At 48.1% G+C, this 23,062-nt stretch overlaps 1 long non-coding RNA gene across 6 annotated transcripts; it reads right to left on the bottom strand.

Moving 5' to 3' along the window:
- Nucleotides 1-3,027: 3,027 nt before the first annotated feature.
- LOC111095314 lies at nt 3,028-22,226 on the bottom strand. Of its 6 annotated transcripts, none has more exons than XR_005357365.1 (5): nt 21,899-22,225; nt 21,683-21,769; nt 21,385-21,535; nt 20,865-21,078; nt 3,028-5,526 (listed from the first exon to the last, which is right to left on the bottom strand). It is a non-coding gene; the product is annotated as an uncharacterized LOC111095314 (long non-coding RNA). The 6 variants fall into 6 exon arrangements; XR_005357362.1 differs by having other exon boundaries at nt 21,385-21,402; nt 21,899-22,214; XR_005357366.1 differs by having other exon boundaries at nt 3,028-3,692; nt 3,883-5,526; nt 20,865-21,535; nt 21,899-22,211.
- Nucleotides 22,227-23,062: the final 836 nt, after the last annotated feature.

Below are 23,062 nucleotides of genomic sequence, written 5' to 3'. Positions count from 1 at the left end.
AAAATAAAAAAAAATAAAAATAAAAACAAACAAACCCAGGGGAAAGTTTAATGTACCTGGAGCAAGGAGTGTCAGAGGGAAAATCTCAAGGTTTACAACCGGAGGCATAGGCAGGGGCCAGATCAGGGAGTCTCCTAAACTATAAAACGGAGGTGGGACTTTACCTTGGGGTCAAAGGGAAGCCACTAAAAGTTTGGCAGAACAGCAACTGGCCAGATTTGCATTTTGGGAACATCACTCCGGCTGCCAGGTGGGATTGGACGGGAGGAGGTCCAGGAGACCGTGTGATGGGGTCAGCGTGCTGGGCGGTGGTCTGCTCTCCGGAGTGGGGAGGTGAGCATTACCCAGGCAGGACAGACTGAGCTTAGTGGTTGCTTGGCAGGATTTGGGGCGAAGGAGGAAGCAAAGCTTCCTTGGGAAGCTCATAGGATGGAGACGCCGAGGCGGAGCTGTGGGACGACTGTCCAGAGAGGGGATGGTTGAAGCTCTGGGAGTGGTGAGATCACTGGGAGGACTGTGTGAAGGGGGAGGAAGAGAGACAGGGTTATTTTGCATTTTGCTACTGCCTTGGCCAGGTAGCTATTGCTCTGGTAGAGGCCTCACCCCCCCTGCATCCCACGGGGGAGGCTATCCAATAGTAACCTGACTTCCTGGGCTTTGGTTACCATGACTAATAGCTCCTCTACACTCAACAGCTAAACATGCATGGGGCACTCTGCACTTGGGACTGTGTGACTTTGGGGAAATGGTTTAGCTTCTCTGTTTCTCTGTTGCCTAACAAAATGAGGTTGAAAGTACTTACTTCATAGTGTTGCTGTGAAGGTTGAGTGAGTTCCTGTAGGTAGGCTCTGGGAACAGTTCATGGAACATCATAAGCACTATCTCACATCTGTTTTTTATCACATTTTTAAAAAAGGTTTTATTTATTTAATCATGAGAGACACACAGAGAGAGGCAGAGACATAGGCAGAGGGAGAAGCAGGCCCCATGCAGGAAGCCCGATGAGGGATTTGATCCCAGGATTCCGGGATCAGGCCCTGGGCCAAAGGCAGAAATTCAACCGCTGAGCCACCCAGACGTCCCTTTATTACTTTTACTATTGTGATTTTATCCTTTTATCTGTCTGCACAGGAGGAATCAGTAGCATCATTTTCAGGAGGAGGAAACAAAGGCTCAGGGAGGTAAAATAACCTGTCCAGGGTCCACCCTCTAAGCTCTAAGGACCCTTGGCCATGAGAAGTGGAAATCCACACAGGGCTCCCCTAAGGGGGATATACACGGGCTGTCTCACGGAACCCAAGCTGGTGATGCAACAGGTGACTCTCAGGCAGGACGTCCCAGTTGCAAACAAGAGAAACCAACTCTGGTTTTGCTAAAACTAAAGGGAATCTGCAGAAGGATGATAGGGCACACAGAGCTTGCAGCCGATCGCGGATGGGCAGGGCCCGAGGCAGTCTGGAGGGACAGAACCTGGAGGCCCAGCAGGCACTGCTTGGCAGCCACCACCTTGGTCACCGGGGTGAGTCAGTCATTTGCTTCACACAGCTCAGGACACATGCCTGTATGTGGCAGTCCCTGGGGTGGGTGGGGGGCAGTGAGAAGGATCTGGCTCCCCATCACATAGGTGAGCAGTTGTCCAGAATGACAGGTGCCAGTCACCCAAAGCAACTCACAGAGGTCACTCCCCAAAAGGACAGGAGGGCGTGCCTCGACAGTGAGTGCTGGGCAGCCCAAACCACTCAAACCTGCACTTTCCCAGCTCTTGACCACAAACTCACCAGGGATGGAAATGCCCTTGAGGCTGCCTCCAAGTCCCAGTCTCAGCTCTCTTTAGATCTCTGCTTCATTCATCTTTCTCTCATTCCCTGAAAACTGACTTTCTCTGCGTCTTGGGTAGAAAATGACTATCCACAGCCTCAGGATTTCTTATTTTATTTTATCTTATTTCTATCTATCTATCTATCTATCTATCTATCTATCTATCTATCTATTATTTATTTATTTATAGAGAGCACCTGTGAGCAGGGGAGGGGTCGAGGGAGAGGTAGAGAGAATCTCAAGCAGACTCTGTGCTGAGCATGGAGCCCAATGTAGGGCTCGATCCTACGACCCTGAGATCATGACCCAAGCCAAAATGAAGAGCCAGAGGCTTGATGGACTGAACCACCCAGCTGCCCCACAGCCTCAGGATTTCGTGATCGGCCCAGCCCCAGTGGGACCGAATCTCTTAGTACAGTTTCAACTTTCCAGGCAGGGAACTGATTGGTCCAGCTCAGGTCCTGGTGTTACATCCGGTCTAATCAGTTGACGCCAGGAGGTCAGAGACAACTCAAACTCACTACCGATGGGGAGTGGGTAGGGTAGGGTAGCACTTTGCAGGACCAGCATGGGGTCTTCTTCTTTTAAGATTTTATTTATTTGAGACACAGAGAGAGCATAAGCAGGCGACAGGCAGAGGGAGAGGGAGAAGCAGGCTCCCTGCTGAGCATGGAGCCCAATGTGGGGCTCGATCCCAAGACCTCAGGATCATGACCTGAGCCAAAGGCAGATGCATAACCGATGAGCCACCCAGGTGTCCCCAGCACAGGGGCTTCTCGTAGACTGTGAGCCACAGTCTGTGGGGTTTGTAAGCCCCTGGCTGTACTAAACTGCCTTTCAATAACTGTTCAACACTCCAGTTTCCAGACCAACCGCTAGCCTGGGGTCACCCCAGTATCTACACTCTCCAGAGGCTGTCAGAAAGCTCAGCAGGACAGAGATGACAAGACACTTGTCACTGTGAGGCCAGAAGCAGAAGTGAGCCTCACCAGTTGATATTAGAGGGAGGGGGCGGGGGAGGTAGTTTGTGCAGAATTGGGGACTCCGTGTTGGGCAGGAAGCTGTACAAAGGAACAGAGTCCCTTTCCCTGCCTCGGGGAGCGGTGCTCCCGCACACTGCCCATTCGCTGGGACTCCAGTGCTTGGGGTCTGAGACCAAATCCAGGAGAGGAGGATAGACAGAGTCAGAGGGAAGGCCTAGAACTGGGATTTTAGAGCTCAGGAGAGGATGGAGGGGCCATCACTCCATCCCCCCCTTTCACAGCTCCAGGGGTTTAGAGAGAGGAGGCCTTACCCAATGCCCCAGTTGGTGACAGAGCGGGGACCCGCACTTCGGTCTCTGGATTCTGTGCCTGGGGCACTCCGCACTCCAAACACCATCCCGCATGTTTTACTTTTAGGACTATGCTTTATTCTGAGTTTTGCCAGGAAACCAGAAGGAGGAAGTGAGCTTCCCTCTGAATGGCTGTGGGTTTGGTGTCACCTCGGATCCCACGGTTAATCCCAAATGTGAGCTAATGGCTGTGATATTCCTTTTTCCCCTCCAATGAACCGAGAGAGTGGTCAGGCCACTTGCAACTCCTCTGCATTCTCTGGGAGCTTCCCGTGAAGCTTGATCTGGAGTCCGGACCACTGAGGGCCAGCGTCGCTCCGGGCCTGAGAGCAGAGCAAAGTCACGTGTCTGGGGAATCTGGAACGTGGGCCCAAGGAGTGAATTAATCCCGGAGAGGCTGGCCCATCCTGCCAGCCGGGGAGGACCGTGCTGGGGGACCTGCCAAGATTCTCTTGAAGCCAAATGCGTCGAGGGGCTGATCCACTCCAAGGTTCTCCTGAGGATGATTTGTAAGTTTTTCTTTTCTTTTTGCATTTTTGAACTGGAATGTGAAGCACTTATTGTTGAAGAGGTAATCGTTAGATTCGGAGGGTTCAACGTGCAAATTGGTATGCGTGAAAAGGCCTCCTCGCACCCCGTGCTCCCCAGGCACCCAGCGCCTGTCACGTGACAGCAGCCAGTGGTAACTGGTAATTCTTTTGCCAAGTGTCGTCGTGGGAGAAAGAACCTACCTGATGAACACAAGTTGCTGTGGGGGCGAAGAATTTTGTCAGATAACCTTAGCTGGCGTGACTTTCTCCTGAATCCTAGGTGTGCCCCGGGGAAACTTCCAGAGCCGTCCAGAGGTGGGGGGCAGGAGGTCAGCTGTGAGGGCAGGGGTCAGATTCTGAATCCGTCTCTTGCTCCTTCTGGGATCCCAGGCAAGTGTCTCGCTGACTGATGCTGTCTGCAAACTGTGGAGGATGAAAGAACCTCCTCTGTTGGCTGCTTGGCAGGATTAGACGAGGCCACGCAGGATTCCAGGCCCATTCTCCGGCGCGAGCATTGCACAAATAATATCATCTTAATGTATCTGCTCTCAGTGACCTCTTCACCAGAACACAAAGGCCAGGGCAAACGCAAGGGCAAGGCCACGTCCATCAGAAGCACCAAGCTGCAAGCTGTCCACCGTCGGGGCTAATGTGTGTGGCACTCGCCATGTGCCAGGCATTGCACCAAGCCTTCTCACAGATGAATTCACGGTAGCCACCCTCGGAGGTAGTTGCCACCCCCCCATAGCGTGGATGAGGGCACGGAGGCACAGAGAGGTTGTCCCCTGGCTGGAGAACAGCACCACGAGCATTTGATTTCTGGAAGTCTGCCTTTAGTACCTAGAGCACTCAGGGCGACCAACTACTCCTGGTTTTCCCAGGATAGTCCTGGGAAAATCCAAATGGGCAAACCAGAAGGTCCCAGGCTAGGGTGAGGTGAGCGAGGCCCTTGCATCAGGCACAAAATGTAAGGGGACACCAGCAAAACTCAGTAATCAGAAGAAAGACTATGTGAGTGCAGTCATGTTTGAAATGATCCAAATTAATACGAAACAAATCCCTGATGAGCAAAATGACCAAATTTAAATAAAGAAAAGATCAGGGCCAGTGAGAGTCCCTGCTGCTGATGTGAGAACACGTTTGGGTGGGAGAGGCTAGGCCGGACTCATGAGGAAAATGCAGGAGCAGCCTCAGGCAGGGCAGTGGAGACGGGGAGGCCAGCCTCGGTGCCCTTCTCTTTCCAGCTGGGACTCAGGCACTTGTGTCTCAGGTCCTCCTTGGCTTCGGGCGGGTGGCAGTGGGTCCCTGGGAGCCGTCAGAGCAGTGGACGCAAAGCAGAGGATGCAGTAGGTCATGCTTGTGGGAGGAGAGGCAGGAAGTGGTGTCCCCTCCAGGAGGTGACCATGAGCAGGTGCACAGAGCAGTGTTTTCTTTCAGGGTCAGAAGGCACTGAGGACCAGCTCTGTCGGCAAAGGCTTCCAGAAGCCCATCGGCAGTCAAGGCTGCAGACCCAGGGCTTCCCTGGCAGCCAGGATCTGGGAAGGAGCAGCTGTTGCATAGTAGAGGAAGGAGAACTGAGCTGTAGCTGGGATGGGGGTGGGGATAGGGGCCAGGGGGTAGGTGCTCCGGCAGTGACCTGACTCGACTTCCCCTCCGACCTCTCATCTCCATCTCGCCCTGCATTTGCAGCCATCGCAGATGGTCGGGGGGTTGGGGGGCAGGTCTGTAACGAGGCCGCAGAGGCCAGGCCCGGCGCGGCTCTGCTCCACTTCTGGATTTCTCGAACATCCTTTCTGCAGGAAATGCGTGCATCCCTTCTTTCCGGGAAAGATGGCTCATTTGTGGCTGTTAGGCAGCAATTAAGAGATTTCGGAGTGATTTTGCTATTGATTAGAAGCCTATTTCTGTATCCACTGCATCTCTGTGGAGCTGGGATAACAGTAGGCCTCTCCCACGTGTTTTTGTAGTGGCTTTGCCACTTGGCAGAGGTCTGGGGAGCTCATTCTCAGCAAGCCAAACTCTAAATTTTCTCCTTGAACCTGTGTCCCTCCCATTCCCCCAACCCCAATAAATGGCGCTGCCATCCACCTAGCTGTTCACACTCAATTCCTGGCCGTCACCCTGGAACTCTCTTTACCTTCCATCCCATCCGTCAGTGAATCGGGTGGACTTGGCCTTGACCCATGGCAGGCTAGGATGACCAGCTGCCCAGGCTTGCCAGAGGTTCCCCACTTCAGCACCGATGGCCCAGTGTCCCAGGAAGCCCCTGAAGCCCCAGGCAAACCAGGGGGGTGGGTCACCCTAACCTGCTGTAGCCACACACCAGTCCAATCGCCATGACCGCTTACCCTCCTCGCTGCTGGCCTCCTGGCTTCACTCTGGACTCACAGCTGGTCCCCACACAGCAGCAGAGTGGGCTCGTCGACAGTGAGGTCAGGGCCCCCAGCTTCCTCTGGTTGAGAGCCTCTGGAAGCCACACCTCTGAGGGCAGCTCCGGGAGGCTCTGGCCTTGCTCCAGCTTCCTCTGTCACCACGCACGAGCACCCCCCAACACGCCACGTCCCGCCTCCCCGGACCTACCCTCTCTACCCTCTCTTCCCAGAACGCTGTCCCAGGTCTCCACATGGGCCTGCTTCTCTTCATTCACGTCTCAGCACACATGTCACCATGTCAGAAAGGGCTTGCCTGCCACCCTGATCTAAACTAGCCTCCCCCAAACCCTCCCTCTTCTTCCCATAACTCTGGCTTATTCTTCTCCCGTATGTGTCACTGCTGAGACAACCGTGTGCATTTTGTTTCTCTCTTGCCTTTCATTTCCCGTCTGCTCCTCCAGAGTGTAAGCTCCCTGACAGCTCCTTGACCTCCTTGTCTTCACCCTCCACTAAACCCCCAACACCTAGAGTCATGCCTGGCATGCAGCTGGTGCTTAATAAATGAGTGGAAGCGAGGCCCCGCTTCACAGGATTCAAAACTGCAGAAGAAATGGTAAGAGACAGTCTGCGTCTCCCTGGAGGGTGTGAGTCGTCAAGGAAAATGGGATCATCCAAGGGCACAGCTAAGGTCACTTTAAGGGCATTTCCCATATGTAGGCGATGGAGGCAAGAGGGAGCAACGGGCACAGGGCTCTGGGCTTGGCGCTTGGCGCGGCTCGCGGAGTTTGCAGTCACCAACGCCTGGGTGATGAAATCTGCCACGAGAGTAGCAAAGGGCCAGTGAGAGCTTTGGAGCGGCACCTCTGAGTCGTTCAGGGTGGCAGGCGGCCCTGGTTCCCTGCAAGCACTGATGCTGGGGTGAGGGGTAAAGGGACCAAGGTAGGACTGGGAGAAAGGAAAGAAGAATTGAGGGAAGAATTGCAAGGGCTTCCTGGCAGTTTAGATCTTCGTGGCAAAGGGAAGGAAAAGATCCAACCACTTTCCTAATTTTATTGATTTGCAACACAGTCAACTAGAATCCATGAGTGGAATCATGGCATTGCGGAAATCAATCGAATTAGGAAATTCAATAGAAAGATCAATAGAGTTAGGCCATTGGTTGGATATTTGGGGCAAAGCAGAGGGCAGAGGTCTCTGCGAGAGGGGCTGGTAAGGGGGGTGGGTCACTCCAATAAAATAGTTTTGCAGATGCTGGATGTGAGGTGCCAGGGGGACATTCAGGTGATGCTCCGTTAGGACCTGAGGGACACAGGTCACAGGAACTTGCCACAAATGGAAGTTCTTAAACCTCTTTGGGTCAAGGATCCTGTGGATACGGAAAAGCTCTGTGTCTACTCCCCGGAAAAACGCCCCGGGTCCACGTACACTGAAAAAACTTGCATGTCAAGTTCAGCCCGGTGGTCAAATAGGTGTTTTTTCGCTTTTTTGTCTTTGTATTTTATGTGCCCTTGAGGTTGGCTTTTGTGTAAGGAAAGGTCAGTTCTGAAAAGATTCCAGCTTTTACAATATTTTAAATTTGTTCAAGCTTCATTTTTTAAAAAAATTCTTCTCTCTTCATCTTCTTAAATTTAACTTTAAAATATCTTAATTCAGTTTAAAAAGAAATCTACCCAAGTTTAAACAACCCAATTTTAAAAGTACTTTATGCACACTTTAGACTTCATTTATACTTTAAATATACTGGTTTTGGTTTCTTCAAGTTATTGCAATCGCCAAAGGTAACAAACCTTCCAGGGTACCCAAATAACTTTTATAAATCTAACAAATTAAACCATAAGATGATGGCTTTTAGGTTCTTAAGTGTTCCAATGTGGTTTACAAACTTATTAATATTTCCGTTTAAATTCACAAATCTGAAGCATTATGCAATTACTTATTTTAAATTAAAATCACTGGACTGACCAAAAAATAAATAAAAAAATAAAAAAATAATTAAAAAAATAAAATCACTGGGCTGATCTATTAAAAAATACTAATATGCTGAATTGCCCTTAACATTTCAAGAAACTAAAGTAACAGATATAGAGAGATTATTTCTAAATTTATCACAAAAATGTTGCTATTCTAAGTTTGATTTACTTTGTAGCTCTTCTTAATTCTGACTCTCCCTCCAGGTTAGTTTTTTGGCCTCATCAAGGGAGAAGATCCTGTCACTTGCAGTAGGAGCCTGAGCCTTTCGTGGTCATGACTGTCCGGGCCCCAAACTCTGAAAGGGATGGTCATAATCTAATCACAGAAGTCTGCATCTCCGTCCGGGGTTGCGATGAGATTATAATTTTTAATTAGATTTGATTGCATCAGGCTTTTGTTTCCTTTTATTCTTAAGAGATTAAAGTGTCCTTTATGTAATTTTATGTAGTTCACACCTGGTGCCCCCCCATAGCTCAAGTCTGATGGGATCTCTAAGGTTTTGCCTGAGTCCTGGGTCACGTAAATCTTGGGCCACTCCCATGATGACATCAAGGCCTTCAGACCCCAAATTATGACCCCTCAGATGTGTTTGCTGAATTTCGAGAAGGTAGAGAGCTTAAGGGAGTAGGGGAAGTTATGGAAGCTAGTGTCCTACCTGTCAGAGGTGGCCCATTGAGTCCAGGGTGGGGAGACAAGCACAAGACACCAGCACAGAAGCCAAGGGTAGAAAGAGTCTTAAGAAAGGAGCATTTAGGGACCCCTGGGTGGGTCAGTGGTTGAGCATCTGCCTTCGACTCAGGGCACGATCCTGGGGTCCTGAGATCGAGTCCCACATTGGGTTCCCTGCAGGGAGGCTGCTTCTCCCTCTGTGTCTCTGCTTCTCTCTCTGGGTGTCTCTCATGAGTAAATAAAATCATAAAAAAAAAAAAAGGAAGGGAGCATTTATGAAGAATGTCAAAGCTGCGAAAAAATCGAGATGGATGAGGGCTTAAGCAAGACCAGAACTCACTTGGATTCCAAGAGCTTGGTTTCTGAACCGACGGTTTAGCCAGAGCTTCTCTGACGCTGGGCACAAAACTAGCATTATTTCAAGGAATGTTGTCTTTTCCTAAAATGTGTTAGGATTTCCAGGTCCCCCACCCTGCATTAGATTTGAAGAGGCAACTGTCTCTTCACGCAGCCTCCTTTTTGCCTACCAGGTATTTGAAACTTTTGTCAAACTCCCTTACTTTCTTTTTCTGGGAACTAGAAGAAGGAATCGATCGTGTGACTTTCCTTCAGGTCACTTTCCTGCGATTTGAAGAGAGGCATTACTCTTGACACTGTGAACCTCCAGGCAGGAGAGGAGAGCAGGGCCACACAGCAGACGGAACACAGATTTAGGGCCTAAGTGGTGAAAATGCAACCTCCACTAGTTTTGAAGAAAACAGAAAGACATGCTAGCTCAGGATCTCTCAAGCGTGGCACTAATGACATGTTTGGCTGGATCTTCCTTTGTTGGGGGGCCGGGCTGTGCCGTATGGGGTACCTTGCAGCTTCCCCCCGTTGTGGCCAAAAATGAGACCAAACATGTCTCCAGACTTTGCCAAATGTCCCCTGGCTGAGAACACCTGCTCTAGCTATTTCCATCCGAGAGTGCTTTAATCCAGGGAACGGGGTGCTTCTAGAACCACACTGGAAGGCTTCAGTTTGGTGTCAACGTCGGGCAGCCGTGTCTGCGAATCCTCGGTTCTGCCCCCTGAGCCAGTGGGAGCTCTTGAACCAATTGTTTTGCTTCTCTCTGGCTCTGGTTTCCCCACCTTGGAAATGGTGAACGATGCCTATTTGGGCTGGTTCCTTAACCCTGCTCCCCAACATGGGGATGAGTAGTACCGACCTTGTAGGGTCATTGTGGGGAGGAGGTCACAAATAGGATCGGAGAGCTTGCAGCTGATGCCACAGGGGCTCAGCCGAACTATTTTTGTCATCAAGACTCCTCGACAGCACATGTGGACAAGGAGTGCGTGGGGACACTGCGGCACCATGAGAAACGAAGCAGTTGGTGGTGGTAGTAGTGGTATAGCCAATGGCCCAGAGCAAGGGCTATCCTCTTCGGAAAAGGATTTTAAAGACGAGGTGTCCAGCTGTGGGCCACATCTGGTCCTCCTCTTAATTGCAGCCAGATGACAGGGCCAGTGTGAACCAGGTGTGCTTCCAGTTAGAGACCAAGATACATGGCACACCTGGTGGCTCAGCGGTTGAGCGTCTTCCTTCGACTCAGGGCGGGGCCCTGGGGTCCTGGGATGGAGTCCCCCATCGGACAAGCCTGCTTGTCCCTCTGCTATGTCTCTGTGTCTCTCATGAATTAAATAAAATCTTTTTTTTTTTTTTTTAAAGAATAGAAAGCCACACATGAGTGCTTCATCACTGCCTTGGTGTGATGCGCTCCCTCGCTCTGGAACGTGGTCCCCTGGGCATCATTCTCTGCTTACGTCCCCTCTCTGCCTGTTTCTGTCCCTCGGCATCTCAATCCCTTTGTCCTTCTCCATCCTTTTCCCTTCCATGTCTTTCCTTGAACTGCTGAAGTCCACTTATCAAATAAAAGATTTCATGGTGTGTTCTTTAAAAGACACGGGCGTGGGGTGTGGCGCAAGAAGACACTGGATTGTAAAACAAAAACTCCAGCAAAGAAAATCTGGAAAAATAAGGAACATTTAAAAAGTTCCCTTTAATCTTATCATCCTCATACTATTATTCTTACAAACCTGGACACATCTTATCTTTTGTGCTTTGCCAGGTTTTTCCTGGTGTTTTTTTTTTTCCTTCCCACCCTATTTCTTAAACCTACTCTCTTTTTATTGGTTTAGTTTTCAAGTAATCTCTATGCCCAATGTGAGGCTCAAGCTCATGACCCTGAGACTGCCCAATCTTTTTTTTTTTAATATTTTATTTTATTTATTTATGATAGTCACACACAGAGAGAGAGAGAGGCAGAGACACAGGCAGAGGGAGAAGCAGGCTCCATGCACCGGGAGCCCGACGTGGGACTCGATTCCGGGTCTCCAGGATCGCGCCCTGGGCCAAAGGCAGGCGCCAAACCGCTGCGCCACCCAGGGATCCCGAGACTGCCCAATCTATTTCTGTTTTGAATTTCTTTGTGATGGCATATCACAAATGTTTTTATCTTGTTTTCATAAATGGTTTTTTAAATTTTTGTATTTATTTTTTTTTAAGTTGAAAGACAGCGGGCATATAGTATTATATTAGTTTCAGATGTACGACATAGTGATTCTGTGAGTATAATATACATTATGAAACGCTCACCGTGGAAACTGTCCCTACTCTCTATCACCATACAAAGTTATTACAGTATTATGGACTATGTGCCTTATCCCAAATTTTTCATCCTTGTGACTAAGTGATTGTATAATTTCAAGTTAATGCCTCTTAATCCCATTTGCCTATTTTACCCACCTCTCCACCCTCTCCTACCTTCTGACAATGAAAAGTTTCTCTGTATTTATGACTTTGTTTCTGTTGTCTGTTTCTTTTGTTTTTTAAATTCCACACAGAAGTGAAATTATATGGTATTTGTTTTTCTCTGACATATTTCGTTTAACATAATGCCCTCTGGGTCCATCCATGTTGTTGTAAATCATAAGATTTCTTTTTTTTATGATTGAGTAATATTCCACTGTGCATATATATACACCAGTTTTTTTCCTTCATCTTTCGATGGATATAGAAATCGCTCCCGTATCTTGGCGAGTATAAATGATTCAATGAATACGTAGGGGTGTACATATCTTAAGAAAATACCCAGAAGTGGAATTTCTGGGTTGTATGGTATTTCTATTTTTATTTTTTTTTATTTTTTGAGGAAACTTCCTACTGTTTTTCACTGTGGCTGCACCAATTTACATTCCCACCAGGAGTAGGAATAAGCACTGCCCTTTCTCCACATCCTCAGCAATGCTTGTCACTTCTTGTCTTTTTGAAACTAGCCATTATGACACAAGTGAGGTGAGATCTCATTGCGGTTATGATTTGCATTTCCCAGATAAGCAGTGATGAACATCTTTTCATGTGCCTTGACCACCTGCGTATCTTCTTTGGAAAAATATTTGTTCAGGTCCTCTGCCCACTTTCTAATTAGATTACTTGGGTTTTTTTGGTGTTGAGTGTTATGAGTTCTTTATATATTTTAGATATTAACCCGTTGTTAGATATATCGTTTCCAAATCTCTTCTCCTATTTAGTAGGTTGACTTTTTGTTTTGTGGATGGTTTCCTCCACAGTGCTTTTTAGTTTGATATGTACCCCATTGTTTATTTTTGCTTTTGTTTTCCCTTCTCCCTTTCCTGAGGAGATAGATCCAGAAAAAAATGTTGCTAAAGCTGATATCTAAGAGATTACTGCCTGTTTTCTTTGGGAGTTTTGTGGTTTCAGGTCTCACAGTTAGCTCTTTATTCCATTGTGAGTTTGTTTTTGTGTGTGGTGTAAGAAAGTGGTCCAGTTTCATTCCTCTCCATGTGGGCACCAGTTTCCCCAACACCATTTGTTGAAGACGTTGTCTTTCCCTCCATTGTATATTCTTGCCTTTTTTCTTGTAAATTAATTGGCCATGTAAGTGTGAGTTTATTTCTGAGCTCTCTATTCTGTCGCATTGATTAATGTATCTATTTTTGTGCCAGTATCCTACTGTTTTGATTACTACAGCTTTGTAGGATAGTTTGGAATCTGGGATGATGGTAACTCCAGCTTTGTTCTTCTTTCTCAAGATTGCGTTGGCTCACAAATGCTATTTTTTTTTTAAGTGGCTGCAAATAGTTTTATTTACCCAGTGGAAGTATCATAATTTATTTATCATGCTCCCATTTTGGACATGTGGTGTGCTTCTTTATTCTTTACACTACGATGAATATTTTAATGCATATGTTTAGGATCTTTTCCTAATGTGAGTTTCTGTGAGTATAATTACTAGGTCAAAGGGTAATAATCATGTTGTTTCTTAACACATGTTTCCAACTTTCCCCAAAGGCTATATCAACTTGAATTACCAGTCAAACAGGAGAACATCTATGCCATTGCTCACCACAACAGGACATTAATGTTTCAAACAAATCATACTAGTAGGGAGAAGTGTCCTTTAGTCTTAATATATATTTCAAAATATTATTAGCACTTTTCAAGATGGGATTAGTAGATATATATCTTCTGTGGTAGAGTTCCTGCTTACTCCATATATTTATGGGTGTCTTAGTATTTGATTTACTAACATGAATGAAGTTGAACAATAAAAAGGGATCAATTCAATGTTCATTATTGAGCGGGGATATTTTTTCTTACTGTAATTTTTTATCTGTTCTGTCAAATCTATAGCTCTTTTTGTCTGTCTCATTCGTCATGTATCTATAGTCTGAGTTTTAATGGTCCATCTGGAATTAATTTTGGTAGATGATATGGGTGTGTCTGAGTTAATTTTTTTTTCAATTTGCTAATAGTTACTCTAGAAAATGTATTAATATTCTTTGACTTTAAAGTTGATTTGAAAACAAATAAAGTTGATTTGAGATGCCTGCTTTATCAGATTTTAGCAGGGGTCTGTTTCTGGGCCATTTTATTCAATTAATCCATCGTTTTTATTATTATTATTATTATTATTATTATTATTATTATTATTAGAGTTCAATTTGCCAACATATAGCATAACACCCAGTGCTCATCCTGCCAAATGCCCCCCTCAGTGCCCATCACCCAGTCACCCCAACCCCCTGCCCACCTCCCCTTCCACCACCCCTTGTTCATTTCCCAAAGTTAGGTGTCTCTCATGATCGTCATCCTCACTGATATTTTCACTCATTTTCTCTCCTTTCCCCTTTATTCCCTTTTACTATTTCTTATAGTGAAATGAATGAGACCCAAATGAATGAGACCATATAATGTTTGTCCTCCAATTGACTTACTTCACTTAGCATAATACCCTCCAGTTCCATCCACGTCGAAGCAAATGGTGGGTATTTGTCGTTTCTAATGGCTGAGGAATATTCCATTGTATACATAGACCACAGCTTCTTTATCCATTCATCTTTCGATGGACACCGAGGCTCCTTCCACAGTTTGGCTATTGTGGACATTGCTGCTAGAAACGTTGGGGTGCAGATGTCCCAGCATTTCACTGCATCTGTATCTTTGGGGTTAATCCCCGGCAGTGCAATTGCTAGGTCGTAGGGCAGTTCTATTTTAACTCTTTGAGGAACCTCTACACAGTTTTCCAGAGTGGCTGCACCTTAATCCATCATCTTGCTCCTAGGCTATTACTACACCATTTTGATAACTGGACTTTTACCATGTTTTGATGCCTTGTAAGGCTTTTTTTTTCATCTCACTTTCTTCTGAACGTTTTTCCATAGTCTTTCCTTTTCTGTTCTTATAGATGAGTTTTAGGATTATTTTATCGATGTTCATACCTTCTTCCCCAGCAAGGATGTCAAAAAGGGCTGGCCCAAGTGTCCTGGGTTTTTTTTTTTAATTTAAATACAATTAATTGACATATCATGTATTATTGATTTCAGAGGTAGAGGTCAGTGATTCATAAGTCTTATGCAACACCCAGTGCTCATTACATCACGTGCCCTCCTTAATACCCATCACCCAGTTATCCCAGCCCCTCAACTCCCTCCCCTCCAGCGACCTTCAGTTTGTTTCTTAGAATTAAGAGTCTCTTATGGTTTGTCTCCCTCTCTGATTTCATCTTGTTTTATTTTTACCTCTCTTCTCCTATGATCCTCTGCTTTGTTTCTTAAATTTTACATATGATATGATCTCACTTATGTGTCTTGGATTTCTGATGCCCCCAGAGCACATGTATGTGAACCAGACTAGCCTACTCAGACAGGTCATCAGAGTAAGGGGCCTGTGGTGAGTATAAGCAGAACCAAGGAATCAGCCCCAAAGCCGGGTCTTTAAGCGGAACAAGAGGGAGTGAAAGCAAACCTAGGGAGGAAACAGAATGAATGGGATTAGGGAGGGTGCTGGCATGGATGGGATTGTTCCACCCTAAACTGAGTAGAGGAGATTAGGGAGGCTGCAGGCTGTATCTCGGGTGTAGGAGACTATATCTTGACTTATCCTGGTTCAGGTCTGGTGTCTTCTTCCTCCTCAGGCAGCAGCAGTTTCCAGCTCTTCCTGACTCCAGCCTTCCCAGGTATGAAGGCAGGGTGCAAGGGACCTAGAGTCTTTGCCATGCCATAGTGTCCTTGTTTTCCTTAAGTCCTGGGTAAACAGACCTGTTCTCTGGGAAGGTGGTAGAGTGTGGGGTGTCACATGCTTCTGCTTGGCAGAGTGACAAACTAAGTCTGAGTGATCCATCAAAAAGCTTCCATTTTCCAATTGCAACAGGTTCTGAGTTGGGGGTGGGGGTGAGGTCCCATGCCCAGAGAAATGGTGGTGTACTCAGGTATTACTGAGCCCCTCACTGGGGGGACCCACTGTGGGAAAGCTTGGGTCTACAGATCCATGCTTAGGCCTGTGAGGGGTTGTATGGAGTAGTAGTTAATCTGAGTCCTGATTGGACCAGAAATTAACTTTGTGCCTTTGGGCCAAATGTGGAAGTCTCTTTGAGTGAGTTCTTCATCTGTAACATGGAGTCAATGACCGGTTGACTCAGGTTTATGAGAATTAAGCAATGACTATTATGTTTGCCACAAGTTTAGAGATGAAAAGCAGTAGGTTTTGGTACAGTGGGTTTCCTGTGCTCTACCACTTACTAGCTGTGAGATTTTAGGTAATCTGCAAAATGTGGATAATGGTGGGGTCGAGCTTACAAAATGACAGTGAGGAATTAAATAGAAAACCCAAACCCATAAAGGTAATGGAGGAGACTGGGAAGAAAGGCAGGCAGGGGCAAGGCCTTCCCCTCCTCCATCCTGTCCTAAGAGGGCAACTACCCTTAAAAGAAAAAAGACGCCATCCTATTATTCTACACCTCCCTGGAAGGAGGGACCCTTATCCCACAAAAACAACTACCTGATAAATAGATGAGCGTGTGGACGAAACCCTGATTGGCTGACAGGCGCATGGAGGGTTAATCAATTAAAACAGCCAAGTCTCATAAAAACCCTTAGACTTAGAAATTCCAAGGGCAAGCCTCTGGGGTCCCTTCCCTCTTCGGGAGCTTTGTACTATGGTCCTATAAACTTTGCTTTGCTGCCCACCACTCTCCATCTGGTCTACAGCTTCATTCTTTTAATTGGTATAACCTAGAACTGCAATTGGCAAGACCAAGAACCTGGGCACTCAAGGGAAAATTCTAAAAGTGTTAGCCCTGGACCCGCCTGTCACTCCACCCTTTCCAGAGTCCTGGGGGGGGTAATTCCTTTACTCTGCAGGGGCTTCTGCTGCACTTCCTTCAGGCAAAATCTGGGAGGGGGAGTTGAGACTTTGAGAGGACCCTCAGTGTTGCTTTCAGGCTAAATTACATAGCCTTGCTTTTCTCTCTTGCTTCTGGGGAATTTAGGGTCAGAGGGGAAGGAAATACCCCCGAGGGTGAATGGACCCACCTCATCCTTAGGGAATTAGCCAATAGGACCTTATGAATGCAAGAGGGACCATCTCCTACCTCCCTACCCCACCCCACCCCCAGTTCTAGAATCCCTATAAACAACTATCTTTGCAAGATGCAGGAAAGGGTGGGGAGGCAGGAGGGTGAAGGTGTCCACCAATTTCTCTTGGAGGAACTAACAGAATCCAGAAGAGGCGTTTGCAATTTGTGGAGTCAATAACCTCACGAAAATTTAACAACAAAAAGATGTTCACAATGTAATAGAGGGAGAAAGAGGGAAATTAAAAACTTACGTGCAGAATGACAATCTTATCAACCTCTCTGTAAGCCACTCATCTCCAAGCCAGGGGTACCCAAGTAGCCTTTGTCTGCAAGGGCCCTTAGTCCAGGGCCTCAAGTTATTCATCAGCTCAGATCCTCCCAGTTTGCGGAGGACACCCTAGGAACAGGAATCGTCGCCGACCCTGGCATTATAAGATGGACTCACCTTCGAGTACATAAATCTTAGGAAAAGCCAGTTTGGTTCTAAGTAGAGAATTTATGCTAATGTACCATCTGGTTGGGGGGACAGAGGTAAGCCAAGTGCCAAGTGTTGTTCAGGATTGAAACGTCCCCTGGATCTGCTCTGTCCATTATTTCTAACTGGGCAAGTACACCTCGACAGCAGGGATTGCCAGGAACATTTCCGTGTTGCAACAACGCAACTTATCTATGTGGCTTCTACGAGGCCTCATAAACAATTCTCATTTCAGCTAGAAAGCCAACCCCTGTACTAGCTTCAGAAGACCTTGACCCACCTTGGCTTTGTTCCAAATCACAGCGTTACCCTTGACAAGTCACTGAGGTTTTGAACTGCAGGTTTGCAACATGTTTAATAGGGAAAAATCTCAAAGATCTTAAAGATTCCAGTTCTAATGTTTTGGCTTTTTTAAATCAAGGCCCCCACCCCTCTATCCTGTTTAGGTTTTGTTTTGCATGTGAATCTGAATGCTTTAGGGCAGGTCTTGTTCTATCCATTTCGCCTCAAGCCCCACTACCCCTTATCCCTGTCTGGCCATTCTTGCACTGACCTGCTTTTAATGAAGTACTTGAGCATAGTTTGTTATTTCAACAATTTTTAAAAAAGATTTTATTTCTTCATGAGAGACACAGAGAGGGAGGCAGAGACATAGGCAAAGGGAGAAGCAGGCTCCATGCAGGGAGCCCAGTGTGGGACTTGGTCCCAGGACCCCGGGATCAAGACCTGAGCCAAAGACAGATGCTCAACCACTGAGCCACCCAGGTGTCCCATTTCAACAAATATTAAATGAATATTGTGTATCAGGCACTTACTAGGCCCATCGAACAAAATAAACCCTCCCTCGTGGAATTTACAATCTACAGACAATGGAAAAAAGGAAGTAATACATAACAATGTTATGTGATGACAAGTGTCGAAAAGGAAAACAATACAAAGCAAGGGGCTAAATAGACCTCTGGGTTCTGAGCGAAGCAAAGAAGCAAGTTGTACAACGCCTGTGCCATCCAGGAAGGGAAACCAGTAAGGCTAATGGCTCTACGAGAGGAATATACTTGCCAAGGCTGTGGCTGGTGTGGATGGAAATGAGGTTAGAAAAGCCATAGGTGTGGAGGGTCTGTAAAGACTTTAGAGATTGAGTTGCAAGTGGGATCGGGGACACATGGGAGGCTTGAATAAAGGAGGTGATTTAGTTGATATCAAAGATTCCTTTAGCTGCCATGTTGAAGACTAGATTGTAGAGGATGGGGTGGATGTGCAAAGACCAGTTTAAGACACTAGAAATAATCGGGGTGACAGGGTAGCTAGGCTAGCTAGCTAGCAGATGGTTACCATGGACAGCGATGGCGTTGAGCTATGTTTTGAAGGTAGATCCACTTAGAAGGACTTTTTGTAAAAAGCAGAGTTAGGGTGAGAAAGGAAGAAGTCAAAAGGGCACCAATGCAGGCTTTAAAGCTTTGGATCTGAGCAGCGGGGTGAGTCATCCCTGAACTGGGGAAGCCCAGGGAGTCCAGTTTGGAGCATGTCAAGTTTGAAAGGCTGGTGGGACGCACCAATGAGGGACTGTTGAGTAGTAGGCGTTGGAGATTCATGTCTGAAGGTCAGATTTAGGCTGGAGATGATAAATCTAGGGGTTGTCAGTACAGATGACTTTGAAAGACGAGGGCAGGACCCAATGGTGGTCCTGAGCAGCATTTTTAAAAATAGAAAATTTCAGAGCGTGTTGCACATAGTCAGGTTGGTCATCATTCCACGAAACATTTTGTGATGGCTGTGTCAAGATGCAAAATATATTTTACTGTGAGTCGTGGTCAGAAAAGTTTTTCCGTCATTGATCTAAGGGGTGAGTGGAGGAGAGCTGAGGACTGAGCCCTCAGGTGGCACCCTTAGGTGTGCAGAGGTCAGGAAAGGGATCCAGCAAGAGAGCCCATGAGTGGGTGGCCTGTGATGTAAGAGGAAAGCATTTTGGGTCAGGGAAGAAGGATCATGCACCTCTCACACTGTCGCGAGGTTGAGAAAGGTCACTGAGAGCTGACTTGGATTGGCCACAGGGAGGGCAGTGGTGAGCTTGGTAAAGAGCTCTTATTTTTTAAAAACTATTGAGAGAGAGCACGAGCAATTGGAGAGACAGAAGGAGAAGGAAGAGAAGGAATCTTAAGCAGACTGCTTGATCCCAAGGCCCTGAGATCATGAGCTGAGCCCAATCAAGAGTTGGATGTTGGGGCACCTGGGGAGCTCAGTGGTTGAGCATCTGCAGGGGTCCTGGGATGGAGTCCCACATCCGGCTCCCTGCAGGGAGCCTGCTTCTCCCTCTGCCTGTGTCTCTGCCTTTCTCTGTCTCTCATGAAGAAATAAGTAAAATTAAAAGTCGGATGCTTGAGCCACCCAGACACTCCTGATAAGAGGAGCAAAAGCCTGGGTTGAATGGGTTCAAGAGAATGGGATGCAGGACGAAGGTGGAGATGGATTATGGGGGACTCTGAGGAGTATTGCTATAAAGAATATAGTAGCTAAGAGGGGGATGTGAGGTCAAGGATGAGGGGAGGTTTCCACAGACAGCAGAAAACCCAGCATTTGCATGCCAATGGGAAACCTTCCTACCCAGGAGGGGGGGGTAGTGGAGAACTCAGTGACCCAGGAGAGGGATGGTGAGGGACACTTCTGGGAAGTTGTCCTGGAGCAGGTGAGAGGGAAGAGGATCTAGGAAAGGGGGTCTGTGAAAGGAGCCAGGACAGCTGAGCCAGGCGTTAAGAGGAAATGCCAAGGATGTGGGCACAAAGTCAGGAATTTCGGTTAATTTGGTGGAGGGATGGGGATGGTCTCTTCTGAAGGCTTCTGTCTGCTGGGCAAGATGAGAAACAGTTCAGCTGAGAAGGGGGAGCTAATGGTCCCTGCTTACTACTCAGGGTTAATCCTTAAGTCTTAAGATTTTATTTATTTATTTATTCATGAAAGACTGAGAGACAGAGAGAGAGAGAGAGCCAGAGGGAGAAGCAGGCTCCATGCACCGGGAGCCCGACGTGGGATTCGATCCCGGGTCTCCAGGATCGCGCCCTGGGCCGAAGGCAGGCGCCAAACCGCTGCGCCACCCAGGGATCCCCTTAATCCTTAAGTCTTCCCAAGGCTGGTGGCCTGAGACTGGAGCACTCCGCACGCCCTCCTCCTCCCTGGGACCTGCTGCAGAACCCTTGGGTGACCGTCGGGTGGCTGAGCGCTGAGTGGGGCCTAGTGTACCCCACTCTCCCATCAAAATCTCCCAAGGGCCCTGCATCTGCCACCAGGCTCGTCCACGCAGAGTGAGGTCACCAAGAAGGGCAGTCGGGGTTCTGAACAGAGTGCAGTCAAGGGCTGTGGAGTCGGCCTGGGAGGAGTTGAAGTCCACGGCCACTGGTTGACCCTTCCATAGGAACTGGGGAGTTCTGTTGGACGCAGCCCCAGGGGAGAACCCAAACCAGAACAATGTGTAGAAAAATCAGAAATGGAAGGAAATGCACCCAGGCTGCCATGGTGGCTATTCGTTGGTGGTAACGTGCTCCTTTTTGGGGAAATTTCCATTTTCCCAGGAACCATAAATTCCTTTTTATAATTGATCTCTAGTAAATCAGTAAATTCCTCCCTCCCTGCCCCCGGGTTATCCCAGGACTGGAAGGAGATGGGGAAGAGGACAGAGCTGGGGGAGGAGGTGCGGATCTAGCAGTCCTGCTGTTATCGGTTTTATCTGTTTGCGCTGAAAAATCGCTGGGCTAGATGATTTCTAAGGTTTAGGTTTGCTCCAACTTACACATTCTGTGCTCCTATTGTTCCTGTAAGTCGTCCAGGTGATAGCAGCGCTGCGATTTTATCTGAACGATGTTTTCCACCGAGTTATGGACACAGGTCCATCCCTTCAATTCCTGGGAGAGGGGGAGAGTGTCCTGACAGGTTCCTCGTAGAGGGGGGCGGGGGTCAGTGGGTAGCACGGTGCCTGGATCAGAAGGGGTCACCCCTGGCAGCTTCTGGAAAGAAGTGAAATTTGGCCAGACGTACCACCCAGGGAAGGGACTATGGGGCTTGTGCAGTGACCCCAAATTGGGAAAGACCCACTTCCTGAAATCAGATGAGACCAGGGTGTGATGGCTCCACGGCCAAGGTGGGGTGGGGGGCTGCCCACTGCATTCTTCCCTGAGTTACACCCAGGGGACCCTCCCCACCCCGCCCCACATCAGAAAGAATGGCATTAAGTGATGGGTAGCCGTGGAGAATGGCAAGCCTCCTTTCTTCTGTCTGGGATGATAAAGCCTCTGGCAACGGAAGGAAAATACCTTGATTTTCTTGAGTTCCTGTAAGGACAAAGAGCTTGTATTGTTCTGGGTAACCAGCAGTAGTTCCCAGCATAGAACCGTCTGGATACCTGCTTGGTGTAAACATAGACACATCGTATGGGAGCCGCTCCCCTTGCCTCTGGATTCCGTCCTGGGAGAGAGTCCAAGAGGCAACCACGTTGCCATGAGCCATGGGGGTGGGGGGTGCATTGGGTGATTCAGAGAGTAAAAGCAAGTGGGTTTTTTTGGGGGCCCTCCTTCCTTAGATGAGCCAAGTTCAGATAAGGGGGGGGGGTACCTGGCACAAAGGTGGGCCGTGATGGTGATGGTGTCGGGCCGTCCGCTGTCATTCAATCATTCCTCAAACTGCTCCGAGCCAGGCACCCTTGCGGGGTGGGGAGTGGGGCAGTGAGCAAGGCACAGGACTCAGGGGTGCAGGCAGGGTTTTGGTTTTTGGTTTTAGTGTGGGTGGTTTTTTTTTTTGAGCCAATATCTAAAGATTCTGAAATTTTACCGAAAGGTCTTGATTTCTGGCTTCTGACCTGTGAGTGAAGTGGCAAGCGTCTCCCTCATTGCCACCCGTAACAGCCAGCTGGACCTGAGCGGTGGCTGCCCCGTTCAGGGGGAAGTGCTTCAGTTCACTCCTCCGAGCCCCTCTGTGGCACCTGGCCTTGTCACCCAACACCTGTGGCCGCAGCCCTAGGCTGTTGGCCAGAGTTCTGGTTCCGGGAGGGGGCGTTGCACCTTCTCCATGGTAACCACACCCTGAGAGCCCCACTTTCGCTCCCTCGTCTGCTTTGATTTCGTTACTATTCAACAAACATTGACTGAGCAGCTCCTGAGAACCAGACACCGGGCTGGGCACCAGGCACTCGAAGATTAATAAAGCAGTGTTTGCCCTTCTCCGGAGAGGGCTTCCTGGAGGAGGTGATGCAGGGAGAGGGGAGCGATGAGGCGGGAGGTGTAGACACAGCCCACAGAGGTTCTGCTGGAACAGAGCTGGGGTTTTACTTTACAGGTCAGTGGTTCACAAAATTAAGTGCACTCCGGACTCACCTGTGAGGTTGCTGGGCCACATCTCTAGACTTTTTGATCCAGGAGATCGCAGGGGTGGGGGGTGGGGAGAGGAGTTGTATTGCCAATGGATCTGCTGGGTGTAGGAAGGTGCTGCTGGTGGCACTGGTCTGGGAACCATAAACGTCCTTGGCCATTTGAGCTGTGTCCGGTCCTGCTAGACCGCTCCCCGTGGCCTAGATCCAAGTTATGCCAGCACATGGGCCACACTTTTCTCTTTAGAGGCCACTGGCCCAGAGGTGTGTGCCTCCAGAAAGCCAGGAATGGAGGGGCCACTCTGCTATGGTTTGGGAGCAGCGTGGAGGCCAGCTTCGAGCTGGGTGGGGGCAGGAAAAATGAAGAAAGGAGTCTACAGGTGGAGGACAAATGTTTGATAGAAAACCTCCAAGCTAGACTCTCAGCAGGCAGGAGAGAATGCAGCCACCGGGACACTCTGGGGGATCCTGCGGGACATGGAGGTGTGGACACGAGAGGAAACGCCTGGAGTGTTGTACTTCGGTGCCTCTTGCCTGAGTCTGGATCTGAGTCTGAGCCTGGAGCCGGACCTGGACTTGGACTTGGACAGAAGCATAACCTTTGGAGTAAGGCGGACTCAGGTGAATCC

Source organism: Canis lupus, chromosome 3 (genome assembly GCF_011100685.1).
Source record: "Canis lupus familiaris isolate Mischka breed German Shepherd chromosome 3, alternate assembly UU_Cfam_GSD_1.0, whole genome shotgun sequence".
Lineage (NCBI taxonomy): Eukaryota > Metazoa > Chordata > Mammalia > Carnivora > Canidae > Canis > Canis lupus.
This window is presented reverse-complemented; position numbering and strand designations above follow the sequence as displayed.